Source organism: Prosopis cineraria, unplaced genomic scaffold, assembly GCF_029017545.1.
Source record: "Prosopis cineraria cultivar Desert tree isolate PC_DT_omini unplaced genomic scaffold, ASM2901754v1 PC12, whole genome shotgun sequence".
Taxonomy (NCBI): Eukaryota; Viridiplantae; Streptophyta; class Magnoliopsida; order Fabales; family Fabaceae; genus Prosopis; species Prosopis cineraria.
In genome coordinates, this window is record NW_026555343.1 from 5,800,835 (window position 1) to 5,821,364 (window position 20,530).

Sequence of the window (20,530 nt, forward strand, 5' to 3'; positions counted from 1 at the left end):
TTCTAAGACTCTGGTGGAATCTTTCAATGTGGAGGACAATGTCCAAGTCAAGGGAAGCATTATCTACATGAAAATTAGAGATTTTCTGAGAGCTCGGGAGGATTTTCATTTAAGTTTCATTCCAAGAGAAGCCAATGGTGCTGCAGATATGTTAGCTAAACATGGTTTGTCAGTTTCTAGAATTTTTGACTCTGCCCCTCTTTTCTTACGGGCTATGATTCAGCATGATGTTATGGGATTAAATTCCCAACCTCTTTGATTTTTAACTTTGGGCTAGTTCCCTCCTTTGTTATGAAAAAAAAAAAAACCAAAGCTGAACAAAAGCCCTAGTCGTGAGCATGGCAGGATGAAGGGTGGTCCGTTGCTAACTGATAAGTAACTTTCCCCAAGAAAGGCCCACCAACTAGTTGACAGTGTTGTACGAACCATGAGAATGCTTGATCTCCATGCATATTGGAGAACAAGAGCTTTGAAAATCTCCGGTAGGAGTTGAAAGACCCAGGCCAAAAACATGGGCTGATGAAAATCTTGCCAATGATATTCCAGAAAACATGCAACAGCAGAGACACTTACACAACCAAAAGGCGAAGTAGAAAACTTGAGACAACATATAAAGCCAGACTGAAAAGACAGTAATCCAAAAGAGCAGCTCCTTGTTCTGGGCCTTTACCATGTTGCTGTCCGTGAAGGCCCTCCATCGTTTCATCTACTGTGCAGAGTTTTTCGATAAAACTCCGCAAAAACCAACATCCTTCTGATCTGTTTTGCTAGCCAAAAACAGAGCCAATTTCCGTTTGCATGCGTGGGTGAAAGTCTGTACAATAGGAGACATGCTAGTACCAGCTGCAAAACCCAATTCTGGAAATGCATGGTGATCAGGAAGAACTGAGGCAGGAGACGGAAGCTATATGATGTGTGGTTGTCGAAATTTGGGTGCCTTGTGCTGATGAAGGGAATGACATCATCAAATTGTAGACGTGGTAGCAAAAGGAAGAAAATGAAACAGAAGCTGTTAATATCTTAAATTGATTCTGCCCTGAGGAAGACAACTCTCTTGTGTTAGAAGAAGATGGTAGATCGGATGATTGTACTTGAAGATTAAAAACTTGCTTAACTCTGTCGTTCAGAGGCATCTGAACCATCCATCGAGAGAGGCAATTAATGCTTTCAACAACGGACATCTGTCCAAGTACAGAGAAATTCACTTGTCTTCATATTGTACGCGCAAGCACCAAGTCTGTCCAGTGGGTGCTGAATTAAGTGTGAACGCATCATCTGAACCAAAAGTGAGTGGAGAAGCTGAATCTTTAAACAGAAGAGATCACCAATCAGAAACTTAATAGGAAAATTTGGACCAATCAAAAATCACACGTACTGATTCTTCATGAAAATATTTAAGAAACCAGCTTTTAGCACAGGAAATGAATGAAAACGAGAGAATCTGAGAGCAATTCTGATGAACATGTCCTATGCGATGACAATTAAAACACAAGCGATGGAGTTGCATAATAGATGGAGAAATCAAACTCCTCGCCTGAAGAAAGACCAAAGTGTTCCTTGCAACTTTAATGGCTCTTGAATGTTAAAGGAAACACGTATACACAGTCCAGAGCTGCTATAGCAAACGTTACTATCCAAATACAGAAAAGTTCCTAACGAGTTGCCAATCAAAGAAGCATAGTATTTAGTATAAAATTGTATTGGCAACCCATACATATGAACCCAGATAGAAGCTTACTGGAAAGAGATATCACGAAGTCCTTGAAAAGGCTTCCATTATTGCAGTAAGATCAAGCAGCCATTAAAAAACCTGGACCATTGAGAGAAGTGTGTGAAACAAGGAAGAGGAGGAAGATAAAACAAAAGGATGCATGAGAATCTAATGACTGGATTAATTAATGCCTCTGGAGGCTTGATTTTGTACCAGGCAGAGAAAGATTACGAAGAGAGATACAAGACAACAAGCCCTATCCCATCAGATATAATCGACTATCTAGATAACTCGACGTCATTGTAATTAGCACATGATATGCACAAGTTTCTTTTCCATATTGAGAATACAAAGACGAGTGTCGATAACCAACACTTGCATGCGAAATAATTCGTCACACGTTGACATTGTCACTGATCATGATTGTTTTTAATTTCAAGGGGAATGATATAAATGATATATAATAATGGAATCAAAATATATAACTAAGGAGGTAGCGGTAGTACTGTGTTCATCCATCCATCCAACCAACAGTATCCATCCATCCATCCAACCAACAGTAGTGGCAGTGGTAATATTGGCGGTGGTGACAATGATAGTTGAGCGGTAATATTGGCGGTGGTGACAATGATAGTTGAAAATTTACTAAATTTTCAGACAAAACCAATGAATTTTAAATTTTTTTTTAATTTTAGTAAAACGTGTTAGAAAAAACTAACAAATAAAGTTAGAGAAGTACACGTCTGTGTATACAATGATCTTAAATTTTAAATTAAATTATATTAATTTTTTTTACAAATTAATATTTTATTTAAATTAGTTTTATAATAAGTGGAAAACAGTGACTGATAGGAACTTATGTTAATAAATTTTGTAAAAATTTAAAGTTCAACTTTTATTGAGTAAAAGTTAAGTTTTATTTATTTTTTTAATTATAAAAAATTCTGTGCCTTTTTGATAATTTTTTTTTTTGTAATTTTCTCACTTGTCTTTTTAAATCAAATTTATATTCTCCTCTGCTCGAAACTTCATAAAACAGAGCATCCCATTTTTGTTTTTTATTTCTCTCTTCTTTCTCTCCACTGCCAATATACTCCTCCAGACTTCACCGTCAACCCATCTCTCTCCAGTCCCCGTCGTTGGTTTTCTTCGTCGCCGTTGACTCGTGCTATCCTTACTATCACGATTAGCTACTGGAAGTGGTGGAGTCGTTGGATTCTCTTCTTCTGTCACTCTCTGTTCTTCTAGGTTCGTGTGTGTATGTGTTTGGTCTTCAATTTGCTTTCCTCCTCAACTGCTAGATGTGCTAGATGAAGCTTAATTCCTTCTCTTTTGCTGTATGTGATTTTTACCCCTTCCAAATAGTTCTTTCGTGACTGATGATGATGGGAACTAAAGTTCTGCTTTACTATTTCTGTTGGTTATTGTTTAGTGAAGAGGGAAATTGAATTTCTTTGTTGTTTAAAGCATTCAAGGAAGAAGCTTTGAGGAATAAGTATATCATGCTAAAAATTTCTTATTAAGGGGTGCTGATGTTAGTCGCTGCCAAAGGTGATTCAAATAATTGACTGGGATTTAATTTGAAATATTTTGTGTTTTTTAATAATATTTAAATAGTATATGAAAGTTTGATTTAAGAATTAAATGGTGAGGATAAGAGGTTAGGATGTATGCAAATTGATTATGTGATGAGAAAATAAAAATGCTGCTAAGAGGTTTGTCTGAATGCTTACAAGAATGGTAAGATCGATTAATTGACATAGTTAATTTTGAGTTTATTGATAGAAAATGAGAAATTTATATTTTGGGTTCAAAGTTCATATTATTGATGACAAAGCTCTAAGAAATTATAATTGAACATAATGATGTAGTGATTAGTTTTAAATAAAATGTTCATTCCTGAATTTGACTGAAAAATTACTTGATAATGATTTTAAGATTATGATTTATTTGTCCGGAAATTAAAAACATCATTAAAATTAAAGTAAAAAGATAAGAGAAGCAAGCTTTAAAATTCTTAGAAAAATAATTGTTTGCAAAGTGTACATAAAATTTCTTTATTTAAATTTTTATAGCATTTTTTTATAAGTTGTATAAATATTCTTGTTAATTTTATTTGTAAGATTTATACAATTCTTTTACTTACCTCACTTTTATATTAATTAGTTTATTATGAAATTTCTTTTATTTTTATTAAAAATTATGCTATTATTGAAAAATATTTAAATCCAGTACATTATTAACTGATTATTTATTTTAAATATTTCTTTTATTTAAATTTTATAATTTATATGACAGTTGTTAATACGATGATTCGTGCATAGAGAATAATGAAAAGAAATTTTGATAGTTGAATATTATATTTTGAAAGGAATGGTTTTCAATAAATATTTCAACCTCATGCACGCTTGATTTAATTAGGAAAACTAAGTTTATAATTCTAGATACTAATAATAATTTCGTTAGCCCTCGACGCGTCATGGTACACCTAACTAGCAAGGTGCATTGGAGGTGCTAGCCCTGTGTGCCAGCCAACACACGTGAAATGAAGGATATAGTTTCACGGATATAATCTATACCTGTTGTTTGTGAGCTTTATACTAACGCTTACTTTTGTGACTTCTTGCCATGCTGGATATATTGCTTACTCTCGCAAACTCTATTTGCACGCTTGTTAATCATTCTAATCAAGCCTCATTAAAAAAAAAAAAAAATTGAAACTATTTTCTTTAAATTTAATCTTAAAAAACGAACTGCTATTTTTTAACTATACATAAAATTATTGAGTAATATATATATATATATATATATCCTAAGATGTTAAAACATGTGTAAAAATTTAAAAATTTAAAATTTGAAACATTAACAAACTTCATTTCTATTTTTGTATTCTTGATTTATATTATTTGCAATTGATTATTTTAATAAATTGATTGCTTTCCATTATTTATTTCAACTATTAATTGAGACGCTACTCACCAAAAAGATTTTTTTTGGTCTCAAATATTAAAATTGACCCTGCATCTCCTATTGATCATTGAGGGACACAATTGCTTTTGAACCATGGAAGTGTGTGGTGGTTACCTTTGATGTAAATATATTTTATATTATGAAATTATAATTTGGTGCTTCACATATACTGAAGTTAGATTCTAATTTTATTTTGCTGATATATAATCTAGTAGTGTAAAGCTAGTCTCTTTTGTGATTGGCTGATTTCATTATTGCAGGAACTTGGTGAGGTTCAAATTATAGGAAAAATTCTATCAAAATTTTTACAACATATTTAAGACTTTACAAACTTTATAAATGTATATAAAAAACTATCTATCAAAAATTTAGCTTTAATTTCTAATTAATTAAAGCTTATAGAATACAAGGTTATCTCACATTCCGTGTCGCTCATACCTTTAGTATCAAGGTGTGATAATTTTATTTATAAGATGGAGAGGCATGATTTTTTTTTTCATTTTAAGTTTTTATCATATTTTCCTCTTTACCCTCCATTAAATGTAGGTGAGAGAAAGTATATTATTAAAAAAATATTTAATAAGAGCAATGATAATTTTTTAGACAAAATTAATGAGTTTTAATGTTTTTTTATTTTAACAAAATATGTTAAAAGTAATTTATAAATAAAATTAAACAAATATATCGATGGATAGATGGATGAAAAGTCGAGAGTTTTTTCCTTCTCCATGCTAGACAAGTTCGTTTGAATCCAAAAATTATACATTAGAGACACCATAACTTACAAAATTCTATTATTTTTATTTAAGGTTAGATAAATAAAAATAGAAGATAATTAATTTTGCAGGAATCTGAATCTCTCAAAAACTTACCATTGGAGATTATGTCCTCAGAGAATGTCCCATCAAGGATCAACAGGTGAGGGAAACTGCAAATTGTAACCCAAATCAAATATCATGACAAGACAGTAACTAAAAATTTCAAATTAAAATTACAAACCCAGAGGTTATAACAGACTGAATCTTGGATCTGACCTGGCCTTGTTTTTGTATCAGATGCTTAGAGGAAGAGCTCGAGAATTTTTTCTGAAACCTGTTCAGTAGTCAGATGTAAACAAACTCAAGCCAAATTTGATGAAATCAAGAGTTGAGGAAGAGGAAGACCAGTTCATCAATAACAAAAGGAAGGACATGGACGAAGAAACCCATTCACAAAATAAAACCAGAGCAAAAATGTAACAGCTAGAAGTGTTTTCCAATTAAAATTGAACACAAACAGATACAGCCAAGGACATTTTCCTCTAAGTAGTAGATAGAGCAAAATAGGTCTCCGAGGCAATGTAAATTGACAGAAGACTGATTTTCATACAATCCCATTTTGATGGACAAATAACCAGACTTTCTATGTTATTTAAAAAGAAATCAAATTTTCTTCCTCACGTCTTGGGGATGAGGTTCAAATATGCATCAAAATACTTCCAGTTTTGGCTACATATTCTACTCATAGCCAATTACATGAAATCTCTTCCATTTTTGGTCTGAGCAATAAGGTTAGTTAATGCCAAAAGAATCAACAAATATTAACTACTTTCATTAATTCAGCACCACAACAGAGAATGCTAATGCACATGTCTCTTATAGAAATGTGGTTAATTTGAAGGTGATGGGAATCAACAATCAACAAATATAAGAATTTTCAGTAGTTCAACACTATAGCAAGCGAATATATGGATTTTTATGCAAATTAATGAAAGAGCAGAAAACAATATTCAGTGGCCAAAACACAAGGAAGCATCAAACTATAACTTATATTCTTGATCTATCTAGAGTCTAAGAATTTTAAGAAACCTGCTAGCTATGAATCCCAAGTTACAGAGAAAAGAAGTTATGCCTAGTGAGTTAATGTCAAAAGGACATAGTAAGTTTAATCCATTAGCATATAAATATATTTCCTCAGACTTTAGTTAATAAATGATCAGACTCTGTTCAAAGCCAATTGCTGCTATCCTCTAGTATATTATGAAGAAAAGATACAGAAAGAAGGCTATAAATGCAATCATGGCCAGTAATTCTTTTTCCACTCCAAAAGCTTCAAAATAAAACTGAAAATTCTAGTGAACAATGGTTAATAATCATAATTCCATCTTCTTTACTTTATTCATAGTATTTCTTGACATAAGGCCCCTATCCACCACATAATTCCAGAATGAACATGAAGTTTTGTTTTCACTATCAAGAGGATTACCGAAACATTTATTATATTTTGCCTGTTATCATCAACCTCCTCCTAGTCATCTCTTCAAGTATATTTGATACAACCTTTGCATTCCCTGATTTCCATTACGTATAAGCAAGACTTCTATGAATAACACAATCACCTACCATACCCCTCCCTTCAATAAGATTAAATAACTTCTGAGCACATGGCATGCAAATGAGGTTTCAATTTATATAGCTTCATCTGCTCAAAAAACTGTGGCATTATCAGTCATCTTTGATTTTGTATAATGTATTACAAGCCAGCTCAATATATGCGAATTCACTTTTTGGCCATGTTGAATTTCAATCAAAGTTCTCAAAACTGATGGCAATGACAGAAAATCCCTGTGGCCAATTTTCTCAGGCATCTCTTGTGCAGTTCTAAAATGTTTATGCTTGACAAGGATATGAGTCATGAACCATGAACATTGCAAAGAGTTCTTGTAATTTGGAAGAAGCAATGATTTCGGAAAGGGGAATTTCGTTGGTTTAGAGGCAAAAAGTGATCAAGCTCAGCTACTTGACTATCTCAACTGTTGTCGTCGTCAAAGTAGGATTGACACCTTCATAGTCAAATAGTCAAGATAGGTCATCCTAATTTTCATCACCTTCAATGATTATTTCCAATCTTATGCCTGAACTTGAATCATAGTGAAATCCAGTAAGTTAAGTGAACTTGCCAAAAACCATTGAACTTCCTTTCCTAGAGTCAAATACACACCCACTAAACCTTTCACAACCATTTATATTAACTTCTGGGGACCATCTCACACTCCAAACCATACTCAAACAAAATGGTTAATTTCCTTCATTGATGACCATACTCATGTTTGATAGGTTTATCTTTTCAAAAACAAGTCAAAGGCTTCATCCACATTCATGAGTTTTTTCACCATGATCAAAAACCAATTCAATATTAGCAACCAAGTCTTACACAACAACAATGGTAATGAGTACTTTAACCAATCTTTTGAAGCTAAAGTACCAAGAACTGATCCATCTAGTGAATCTGCTAATCTTGATCTACCCATTGTTCCCTAGAAACAACCTCGATCTTGTACTTTACATTTGATTCAAAAGCATGTGTCTTGCAAGGCTCTCTCTCCTAATTATTGGCCCTTCATTACTAGTTTGAATAAATTATTATTCCTAACAACATCCAAGAGGCACTGGGAATATCAGAATGGAAAAATGCAGTTATGGAGGAAATAAGAGCTTTGGAGAAACATGGAACATGGGAGATTGTTGAAATACTTGGAGGTAAGAAACTAGTTAGTTGCAATACGTCTTTACCCCAAAGTATAAGGCTGATAGCACACTTGACAAATTTAAAGTACAGTTAGTAGTAAGGGGTTTCACCCAAACAATAAACTACAAAGAAATGTTTGCGCTAGTAACAGAAGTTTGAATAGCCAACCTTGAATAGCCTCTTCTTCAACTAAATATCAAGAATGTTTTTCTAAATGGAGAATTGAAAGTCTACATAACTCTACTTTCAGGGTTTGATAGAGGCAAAAGTGACAAATTATGCTTGCTGAAGAAATCTCTAAGGCTTGAAACAAGGTTGTTAAATTCGCAAGTGTAAGTAAACTCATGATAAGAACGTAAACTCAAATTGCAATCTCATAAGATTTTATCTCCATTAATAAATAGTTATTAAAAATATATTATTAAATAATTAAAATATAAAATATGATCATAATTTAATTTAAATATATTTCAAATATAAATCATTAAAATTAAATCCATCTACATTGATAAATTAATTTCCGGTGTATTATTTTTCATCATTTATTTCAGTTAATAATTGAATTAATTTAGAAGCACATTGAGAGAAAATAGGACCCTTACAGTGTTATGGATCCTATGGTGCCAGTAGTTATTTACTGTTGGAGATTTTCTTGGCATTTCCTTGATTTATTCAGTTGTAAGTCATCTATATATATCCTAGCTACTTTCTAAGCGGGATATCTTGAATTATTCAAAATTTATTTCATTCAATTAAAGATTTTCCTATTATTGACTGTTGAGAGATAGTGTGAGTGAGATCCTTGCTTAGCTATTGCTTACCAGACTTAATTTGGGTACTAACAATTTAGCATCCAAGCTGCTTCGATCTACATGGTGACCACACACTCTGGAAATGAAACCACAAATCCGCTTGCCAACTCCCTCCAACAACACACGTAATGAATCGTAATGAATCGACTCTAAAGCCATTTGCAACAAATCCGTTGGCCATCATTGCTTCCAAATTAGAAACATTAAGGTAGAAGCACTTGAGGCTTCTGCAACCAGTAAGGGTAGGAGACAAATGGATGGACACTACCGGTGCTTACAATAGAAGGAACCTATAGCCACCACACACAAAAAATGAATTCCCAAAATTCAGTAATGGCGATCTGCGTGGGTGGACTCTGAAAGCAGAAAAATATTTCCGCTATTATCATACTCCAAAAGATTTCAAAGTAGATGTAGCTTACATGTACCTAGAGGGTGATGCCTTGGATTTATTCTCCTGGATAAATTCTGAGCGTACAGTGATGTGTTACGAAGAGCTTGTTAAGGCATTATAGGAGCACTATGTATCTCCAGAATATTTGAACCCAAATGAACATCTCAGTGGCATCAAACAGCTGGGTCAGTGCAAGAATACTGCCAAGAATTCGCGAAGAGAGTCGCACAAGTCTCAAAGTACCCATAGTAATGTTTATTGGGAGTTTTTCTTAACGGCCTCAAGGAAGAACTAAAGGCTGATGTGCCTATTCAAAAACTTAAAACAATGTATAAGGCTGCAAATTTGGCCCTGGAATTTGAGAAGGCCCAGATTTCACATAGACCTAGGCCAAACTCTTCATACATTCAAAGCCGCCCAAATCTGTCCCAACCAGCATGTGACCCAAGTAATTTTTAAGACTCCAAAGACTCAAGCTCGTTGAAAGCTTCAGCATATCCCATCAAATCCACTTCTTTGGCCTCGATCATCCCCAAAAATCCCTCAATGCAGGTGAAAATCTCTCCACAAGATGTAGAATGTCAAAACCAGAAAGAAAAGGGCCTCTATTTCAGGTGTGGGGCTCTCTTTCAACTTGGGCATCGATCCAATGCTTCTTTTTCTCTACTAGAAATTGCTAAGGAGGATGAAGTACTGCCTCCATTAAATGAGGAGGCCAAGGAAGAGATGGAGCCAGCAAATGCCAAAATTTCATTTAATGCAATACTAGGTCAGCATTCCACAACCACGATGAAGCTACAGGGCACTCTCAAAGGCCGTCCTATTCTTATTTTAGTTGACAGCGGCTCAACGCACAATTTCATCTCTGAAACAGTGGTATCCAAATTGCAACTACTTGTTCATACTATTCCAAACTTTTGGAGTTCAGATTGCTAATGGAAGCAAGGTGAAATGCCATCAGGTTTGTGCAAAAGTTTAGGTAAAATTTTCTAGTTTAATTATTCAGCAAGACTTCTACCCTTTTTCCTTAGGAGGTTCTGATTTGGTATTAGGTATTAAAAGGTTGGCATCTTCGAACACTATGCAAGCCAACTAGAACAAAATGTTCATGATCTTCTAGCTGAATAGAAAAAAATATAAATTGCAGCAACACTTTTGTGCATCTTCAAGGCATGCTTCTTACTCAAGAATCATTAGAAATGGGCACTCCTGAGATACTGAAGGTAGACAATATTTTTCAAGAATTTACTGACGTCTTTTCTGAGCCACAGGGTGTTTGCCTCCACCATGTGATCACTACCATGCTATACGGCTACTTCCAAATGCCACAGCAACCAATGTGCACCCATACCATTATCTTTATTACCAGAAGGATGAAATTGAATCTCAAGTTGAGAGTTCGTTGTATCATGGGTTCATACGGCCTAGCAGAAGTCTTTTTGCAAGTCCAATGTTACTTGTTAGTAAAAAGGATGGTTCTTGATGCCTTTACATTGATTATCGTCATCTCAACCAGATTACTATACCAGATAAGTACACAATTTTGAATATTGATGAACTTTTAGATGAATTGCATGGAGCTGTCTAGTTTTCAAAAATTGATTTACGGTCTGTTATGCCATTTGACTTAACTAATGCACCAGCCACCTTCCAGTCCAGTATGAATGATTTATTCAGGCCATTTAAGGAAATTTGTTCTGGTATTTTTTGATGACATCTTAGTTTACAGCCCAACACCTCAACAGCATTTGCGTGCAGTGTTCCTTATCCTTTAGAAGCAGTCTTTTCTTGCTGATGCCAAAACAAAATCTCATTGGGCCAAACTCATTAATTATTTGGGCCATATGGTATCTACTCAAGGGCTGGAAGTGGATTCTGAAAAAATAATTGCAGTGGTGCAATGGTCATCTCCCAAATCTGTGAAAGAGCTCCATGGGTTCTCATAACTCATTGGTTACCACGGGCATTTTGTTAAAAACTATGGTATGATTGCTAGACCCTTGACTGAACTAACAAAGAAAAACTCTTTTTGTTGGTCTGAATAGGCACAAAAAGCCTTTGAAGCATTGAAGTTAGTGATAACCAAGTTAGTGATAACCACCACACCTGTGTTACAACCACCAAACTTTCATCTTCCATTCACCATTCAATGTGACACTTCGATGGCAGGAATTGGTGCTGTCCTAACTCAAGAAGGACATCCAACCTCTTATTTCAGCAAGGGATTCTCTTTTTCCAACAAGTATAAGTCCACATATAATAGAGAGATGATAGCTTTGGCGCTTGCAATTCAAAAAATGGTGACCACTGCTATTTTTATGTCCAAACCAACCACTGCAGCCTTAAGCACCTCTTGGAACAGCAAGCACTCACTCATTCCCAGCAAAGAATGATGTTAAGCTCCCTCCTCTTAATTTTACCATCTTATAGAGAGCTGGAAAAGAAAACACTGCAGCTGAGACTCTCTCTCACTCTCTCAGAGGCCTCAACATGCTGATTTTTTCCAATTTGTCATTCCTATAGCAGAGGACCTTCACCAACTGCCTGCAGCATTGTCGGCAAACCCTAAAACCAAAAATGTGGTGGATACATTATGGAAAAATCCATACTCCCACCAGATTATAGCTTGGTGGATGGCAGATTATATTTTAGGAGTCGACTTGTGATTCCAAATGAAGCTCACCTATGAGCTAAGTTATTGGAGGAAGCTCATGCCAAGCCCAAGGGTGGCCATGGAGGGTGCCTAAAGACCTTGAAGTGATTAGGAGCAAATGTACATTGGCAAGGTATGAAAACTAATGTTAAACATTTTGTGCAGAAGTGTTTAATTTGTCAACAAAATAAATATGAAACCCTTGCTCCTGCTAGACTTCTCAACCCACTCCCTATTCCAGAGCAAATTTAGGAGGACATATCTCTTGACTTTATTACAAGGCTCCCAAAGCCTAAAGGTCATGATGTTATCTTGGTGATGGTTCACCGTCTCAATAAGTACAATCATTTCATTGCCCTTTCACACCTTTTTTTTGCAAAAAATGTGGCTGGTTTGTTTTGTCAATAGATTGTTCATTTGCATGGCATCCCTTAGTCAATCATTTCAGATCGTGACTTGCTCTGTTTAAGCCCATTTTGGCAAGAACTTTTTAATTGAAGTCAAACTTAATTAAATATGAGCACCGCATATCACCCAAAAACGGATGGGCAAACCGAGGTGGTTAATTGTTGCCTTGAGACATACTTGCATTGCTTCACCCACAAGCAACCAAAACTGTGGAGTCAATATCTTTGTTAGGCAGAATTTTCTTTCAACACTAGTTATGTTTCTGGTAACAACACTCCTTTCAAGCTGGTGTATGGTTGTGACCCTCCCTCTCTTTGTCCCTATGTCAAAGGGGAAACAATGATAGCTGATCTAGATAAACAATCAGTTACACTACAAGTTCTTAAGGAAAAGTTTAAGAAAGCCCAAGACAGCATGAAAATTCATGCTGACCGACACAAAAGAGACCTTCAGTTTGCCTCGAAAGACGTTGTTTGGCTCAAGTTACAGCCTTGTCACCAAAAATCCTTGGTCAAAAGAGAGTTTGAAAAGCTTTCACCATGATATTTTGGGCCGCACAATACTACAAAGGATTGGTTCAGTTGCTTATGAGCTAGAACTACCTTTGGAGTCCAAAATACATCTCATATTTCATGTTTCCTTTCCCAGGCCTGCACATGGTCAAACAACCTTCAAATCCACCAACTGACCAACACAAAAGAGACCTTCAGTTTGCCTCTAGAGATGTTGTTTGGCTCAGGTTACAACCTTGTCACCAAAAATCCTTGGTCAAAAGAAAGTTTGAAAAACTTTCACCACAATACTTTGGGCCGCACAGTACTACGAAGGATTGGATCAGTTGCTTATGAGCTAGAACTACCTTTGGAGTCCAAAATACATCCCATATTTCATGTTTCCTTTCTCAAGCCTGCACATGATCAAACAACCTTCAACTCCACCAACTGCTCTGCCATTATCAGTTGATTTAGAGTTCATTTTATCACCTTCTAAGGTGCTGCAACATCGTTGGGGAGATAAGCAGACATTGGAATTATTAATTTTGCAGGAGAATCGACCTGTGGAAGACTCAAGCTAGGAAGATTATGACCTCCTTAAGGCACAATTTCCAACATTTCCACTTGAAGACAAGTGGAGTTTTGAAGGGGGGAGTAATGTTCAGGGACTATGGTTGACTTATTCTAGAAAGCCACGTCAGAAAAAGAATTAATTTCCTGTTTATTATGTTTCATCATTTATTTCAGTGAATGGTTGAATTAATTTAGGAGCACGTAGAGAGAAAATAGGACCCTTAAGGTGTTATGGATTCTAATGTGCAAGTAGTTATTTATTGTTGGAGATTTTCTAGGCATTTTCTTGATTTATTCAGTTGTAAGTCATCTATATATATATCCTAGCTACTTTCTAAGCGAGATATCTTGAATTAATTAGAATTTATTTCATTCAATTGGAGACTCTCCTCTTGTTGGCTATTGAGAGATAGTATGAGATACTTAATTAGTTATTTCTTAACAAATTTAATTTGGGTACTAACAAGTTAATTCGAGAGTTTGACAATCATAACTTAAAACAGTCTCCTAGAACATGGTTTGAAAGATTCTCAAAGGTTTTGAAGTCAGAAGGCTACAAACAAGAATTATCAAATCATACAACATTTGTTAAGGTTGAGGGAGCTAAGAAGTACATCCTCATTGTGCGTGTAGAAGACATAATTCTTATAGAAGATCACATTAAGGAAAGAGCACGGATAAAGACTATCATTGATAAGGAATTTGAAGTCAAGGATCTCAAGAGCTTGAAATACTTTATCAAGATGGAAGTTGCTAGGTCAAAACGAGGCATATGTGTATCTTAGAGGAAGGATATACTTGATCTTCTCAAGGAAACTAGCATGTTAGGTTGTAAACCTGGGGAAACTCCTATGTTAGGTCTCAAGAAAGAAGAAGTTTGAGAAAAATAGCATAAAGGAGTCAAAAGGAGAAGACAACTCTAATGAAGTTGAAGAAGACAAAGAACACCAGAAAAAGAACAAATCATTAATGAAGACAGATATCAGAGACTAGTTGGGAAGCTAATTTATCTATCCCATACAAGGCCAAATATTGCTTTTGCTATCAATGTAGGGAGCCAATAAAAGTGTTACAAAGGAAAAGACACCTAGAAGCTATATACGGGATTCTAAGATACCATAAAGGTATACCTAGTAAGGGATTGCTACTCAAGTAGCATGATTAGAGGACAATTGAGATCTATACAAATGCAGACTAGGGGAGTACCTATGGAGACAAGAGATATACCTTTGGCTATTGGTCATTTGTATGGGAAAACTTTGACTTGGAAAAGTCAAAAGTAAAAAATTGTATCCAAAAGCAATGCTAAATCAGAATTGAGAACATTAGCTCAAGGAATTACATAAGAACTATGGATAAAAAGGGTCATGGAAGAAATATAAGTCAAAATTGATTCACCAATAAAGTTGTATTGTAATAACAAGGCTACCATAAGCATGGCATTAAATCCTATGCATGAGATATCTAAACATGTTGAAGTGGATAGACATTTTATCAAAGAGAAAGCAAGAAGAGGCATTTTATGTCTAACAAACCTACCTACAAAATTACAAGCCATAGATGTGTTGACCAGGGGACTACCTAAGCTTGCCTTTGAGAGTTGTACAAGCATTTAAACATTATTCATTAGGCTTTATTATTATTGTTCATTAGACTTTATTAGTATTTATCAGGTTTTTCCTCTCTTGATATGTATATATAGGATCAATTTGTATATTAGAAAACAAATAAATGAGAAATACATTTTTCCTCTCTCAAAATTCGACAAAAGGTAACCATCATCTCTTCTCCACTCATCAACCATACACCAAGCCCTCTAGCATCCTCATTGTTGATGGCTCCTGGTAAACTTACCCCTGACATGAATTGTTGTGTCTTGCTATTTCCTGGTTATTTCATAGTCCAAGATCTTATGACAATGAAGACTATTGGTAGAAGGTATGAGTCTGGTGATCATTACTTCCTTGATGTTCAAGCACCACAAGCTGTGGCTTATTCTAAAGTTTCAACCCCATTTGATCTTCATTGTCACTTAAGTCACTTGTCTTTGACATCTTTGAGGAAACTTTATCCACAATTTCATCATTCCGTAGATTGTGAATCACGTCAATTTGCCAAACATCATCATCTTCCTCGTGTCTTAAGTCAATAAACGAGCTACGTGCCCTTTTGATTCAGTTCAATCTAATGTTTGGGCTCCGTATCATATAGCTCTCTAAGTCTAGTTTCAAGTATTTTATTACTTTTGTTGATGACACTTAGTTATATTTAATGAAAAATCGTTCCTACTTATTCTCTCTCTTTGGAACTAAGATCAAAACTCAACTTGATGTCTTTGTAAAAACTTTGCACATTGATAGTACCAAAGAATATGTGTTAGCCACTTTTTAAAGGTCTATGCTTCAAAACGGTATCCTTCACCAACCCTCATGTATAAATATCCAAGCTCAAAATGGTCTTACTAAGCATAAAAAATAGGCACTTCCTTGAAGTAGCACGAGCTCTTGGGTTTCAAATGAAAGTTCCTAAGTCATTCTGGCTTGTTTTTTGATTAACCAAATGCCTTCCTCTGTTCTTGATGGTAACATCCCTTTTACTACCCTTTTTCCCTCCAAGCCATGATTCCTTGTTGAACCTAAAATCTTTGGCTGCACTTCTTTTGTTCAGAATGCTCAGCTCCACATTGCCAAATTACATCCCAAATCTCTTAAATGTGTTTTCCTTGGGCACTCTCATCTTCAAAAGGGCTATCAGTGTTTTTCACTTACACTTGATCAATATTCAGTGTCTACAAATGTTATATTTTATTAATCCAATCCATTTTTTTCTTTTCTCCTTATGATCATTTTCCACTTGAGGAGGAGGATGCCCTCCTGACAAATCCTATTGTTCAGACACTAGCACAAGCACATGTTTGCCTACTTATTATTCATCTTCACACCAAACATCCTAGGGAAACTACTGTGGCTAGTTCAACTACAAACCCTTTTGTATCTGCTTCACCGTTGGATCCTACATTAAGCAACTCGAAGAATGTCCCCAATCATAAGCTTGAGAATGGCCCTAACAGTTCCCTTGATCATGAGCTCGATTCAATTCATGCACTCGATCCTAATCTTGACTTACCAATTGCACTTCGCAAAAGTAAATGTACTTGTACTTATCCCATTTCCTCTTTTGGTTCCTATGACCATTTGTCTCCTACTTCTAGTTCATTTATTGCGACTTAGATATTATTGCCATCCTTAAGACCGTTGATGAAGCCTTGTCTCACCTGGGTTGGCGTTCAGCAATGGAGGAAATGATGATTCTTGACCATAACAGTACTTGGTCCTTCATAGATTTACCTTTGGGCAAGAAAGCCATTGGATGCAAAGCGGTTCTTAATCCCAAAATGAAGCCTGATGGTACACTTGATCGCCTCAAGGCTTGTCTTTTGCTAAAGGCTATGCTCAAACATATGATGTTAACCACCCATAGACCTCAACAATGGCAAAACTCTTCTCGCTTCGACCTTCCATTTCCATGCCCACTATTTATGGTTGGGATCTCCATCAATTGGATGCCAAGATGCTTTCTTGCATGGTAAACCTACTTGAAGAAGTCTACATGGAGCAACCATTGGCAGAGCTATGTAAAAATATTACAAATATGATATGTAAATTTTGCAACTATGCACCCTCTAAAACTAAATAAAAAATATTTGGGTTCTAAAATAGTTTAATGATTTATATATGATATAAAGAGCATATTTACATAGAAGAACATATCAACTTGTTCAATATAATTTTTAAGAAAAAAATGATAATCAATCTATTTATATTACAATAATATAATGTTAGTACTATAGTATAATTACTATTACTATTTTTAAAAAAATATTAATTTTTTATTAAATTGTTCCCCACCCCTTGGTTTCTGGATCCTAGTTCCACCATTGGGAGCAACCATATGGTTTTATTGCTTAGGGGGAGTGTGGGAAATTCTATGATTTAAAAAAAAAAAAATCTTTATATGGCTCAAAGCAAAGTCCTCAAGCTTGATTTGGCAGGTTTGGTGGTGTTGTGTAGAAGTTGGGATTAAGTGGAAGTAAATGTGATCATACTATGTTCTATCATAGGACAAATGCTGGCCTAATTCTTCTAGTTGTATATGTTGATAACATTGTAATTATTGGAAGTGATGTTTCAGGCATTTCATCACTCAAGTCTTACCTTCACACTCACTTACAAGCTGAAGATTTGGGACCATTGACATATTTTCTTGAAATTGAAGTTCTAAGAGGAGGGCATTATCCTGTGTCAAAGAAAGTATGTTCTTAATTTGTTGAAAGAAACAGGAAAACTAGCAGCCACACCATACAGCTATCCTATGATCCCTAATCCTAGTCTCGATGATGACAACAGTGCACTATTTGACAAACCTAAAAGGTACAGAAGATTGATTGAGAAATTGAATTATCTCATGATGAGTCGTCCTATTATTGCCTATCCTATATATGTTCTTCATCAGTTTATGGCCTCACCTTTGGTTAATCAATGGGAAGCTTTAGAGCATGTCTTAAATTACTTGAAGAGAGCTCTTGCAATCATGGGAAAATGCCTAAGTTCCCTTCATTTTTTATCATGAGGATTGGACATCATATAAGATGAGTAATCATGAGGAATGTTTTGAATTTTGAGAAAAAAGTATATTGATAATTTTTAAATATTGAAGAAATCATACAATGGCTCTAATTTAGATACCATTAAATCCACTCACCGAATCCAAATCTTGAGTTATATATGCATGTGTGCATGTTGGTTTTATCAAATCCCATTCCAAAATACATTATTTAAAAGAAAATAAGAGAAGGCTTTTATTTAAAAATTCATAAAAATATCAAGAAAAATATAAAGCAATAAGCACTTTAAAAGAATATATTTAAGCTAAATAAGAAAATCAAGTATAGGCAAAAAAAATAGAGATAAATAATAGGAAATGCAAATTTCAAAAAGCTGTGCTTATATATATATATATATATAAAGCTTTAAAATCCAAAAAAAAAAGAAGAAGAACGAGCAAAAAGAGAGGAAAAAGCATGGAATGAGTTATATATGCTATGTGTGCATGCATGCTTCCTAAAATCCCGCATAAAAGAAAACAATTTAAATGCTCGATAATATGATACATTTTGTTAACAATCTACATAAATGATGAATTTTATTTACAAATTGAGAAAGATAAAAATAAAAATGTAAAGCAGTAGGCATTTTTTGAAGAAATATTTAAGCTAAATAAAAAAAAATCATATTTAGATAAGGAATAGGAAGTGCAAAGATTAAAAGATGTGCTTATATCTAAAAAGCATTAAATGAACCAAAAAAATCAGCAAAAAGCATGAGGAAAAAAAGAGGGAAAATGTAATAAGTTATATATGGTGTTTATGCATGGTGGTTTCATCAAGTCCCACATCACAAACATATTCTTTAAAACAAAATAAGAGATGACTTCTATTTAAAAATTGAGAAAGATATCAAGAAAAGTATAAATCATTAAGCTCATTTTCAAGACATATTAAAGCTAAATTAAAAAAATCATGTACGAGCAAAAAATAGAGATAAAAAATAGGAAGTGCAAAGACTAAAAAGGTGGGCTTATATTTAAAAAAATGCATTAAAATGTAAGGAAAGAAATCTACTGAAAGAACAAGGAGAAAAAGAGAAAGAATGTATGAGTTATATATACTGTGTGTACATGGAAGCTTCCTCAAGTCCCAAACAAAAGAACATTTATTTTTCAAGAAAATAAATTAAACGCTAGATAATATGATAAATGATGAATTTTAGTTAAGAATTGCAAAAGATACAACCACCACCACCTTGTGGGAAGAATTGCGAAAGATATCAATAAAACATATAAAGCAATAAGCAGCTAAGCTAAATAAAAATAATCAAGCGTAAACAAAAAGTAGAAAAAGAATAGGTAATGAAAAGATTAAAAATATGTGCTTATATTTTAAAAAACTTTAAAATCAACAAAAACAATGAGGGAAAAAAAAACAGAAAAAATGTAATGAGCTATATATGATGTGTTTGCACGGTGGTTTCATCAAGCCTCAAATCAAAAATTTAATTTTTTTAAAAAATAACAGATGGCTTTATATAAAAATTGAGAAATGAATCAAGAAAAATATAAAGAATTAAGTACTTTTTGAAGATATATTTATCTGAAATAAAAAAAATCACGTTTAAACAAAAATATATATAAATAATACAAAGTGGAAACATTAAAAAGATGCACAAACAAAAAGTACGAAGAATGCAATGAGTTATATATGGTGTTCAACCAATCTCAATTGAAAAATAATTTTTTAAAGAAAATAAAAGTTGACTCCTATGTAAAAACTTAGAAAGATATCAAGCGAAAAAAATAAAAAATAAAGCAATAAGAACTTTCGGAAGACAATAAAACGAAGCGCAAAGACTAATAAAAATGTGTTTATAATTAAAAAAAGCTTTAAAATGTAAGAAGGTGCTTAAACAAAAAATGTAGATAAACAAAAGAAGGTGCAAAGATTAAAAAGTTGAGCTTACATTTAAAGAAGTTTTAAAATATAAGAGAAAAAATCAATAAAAAGACACAAGGAAAAGAAATAGAGAATGCAATGAGTTATATATGGTGTGTGTGCGTGGTAGTTTCATCACACATCACATCCCACATCAGAGATGACTTTTATTTAAAAATTGAGAAAGATATCAAGAAAAATATATGTAAGCTAAATAAAAAAAATAAGTATGGACCAAAAAATATAAATAAGTAATAAGAAGTGCAAAGTTTAGAAAGATGTGTTTATATTAAAAAAAAAACTTCAAAATGTAAGCAAAAACATTAACAAAAAGAACGAGGTAAAAAAGAGATATAGAAAGAATGCAACAAGTTACACATGCTATGGGTGCATGTTTGTTACCTCAAGTCCCAAATGCTTGATAATAGGATACGTTTTTTTTAGAAAATAAGATTAAAGTT

The 20,530-nt window shown here is 34.0% G+C and overlaps 1 long non-coding RNA gene across 2 annotated transcripts in view; it reads right to left on the reverse strand.

Moving 5' to 3' along the window:
* Positions 1–412: 412 nt before the first annotated feature.
* The window catches only part of LOC129288850 (uncharacterized), a 36,095-nt gene continuing 15,977 nt past the window's right edge, over positions 413–20,530 (reverse strand). The window contains exons 3-6 of one of the 2 annotated variants that reach the window (XR_008588082.1): positions 5,716–5,773; positions 5,554–5,609; positions 1,739–1,810; positions 413–1,305 (exon numbers count right to left, since the gene is read on the reverse strand). This is a non-coding gene — a long non-coding RNA (uncharacterized LOC129288850). Of the gene's footprint in view, positions 1,306–1,738; positions 1,811–5,384; positions 5,610–5,715; positions 5,774–20,530 lie in introns of those variants that run through there. The other variant, XR_008588081.1, reaches the window with a different exon arrangement.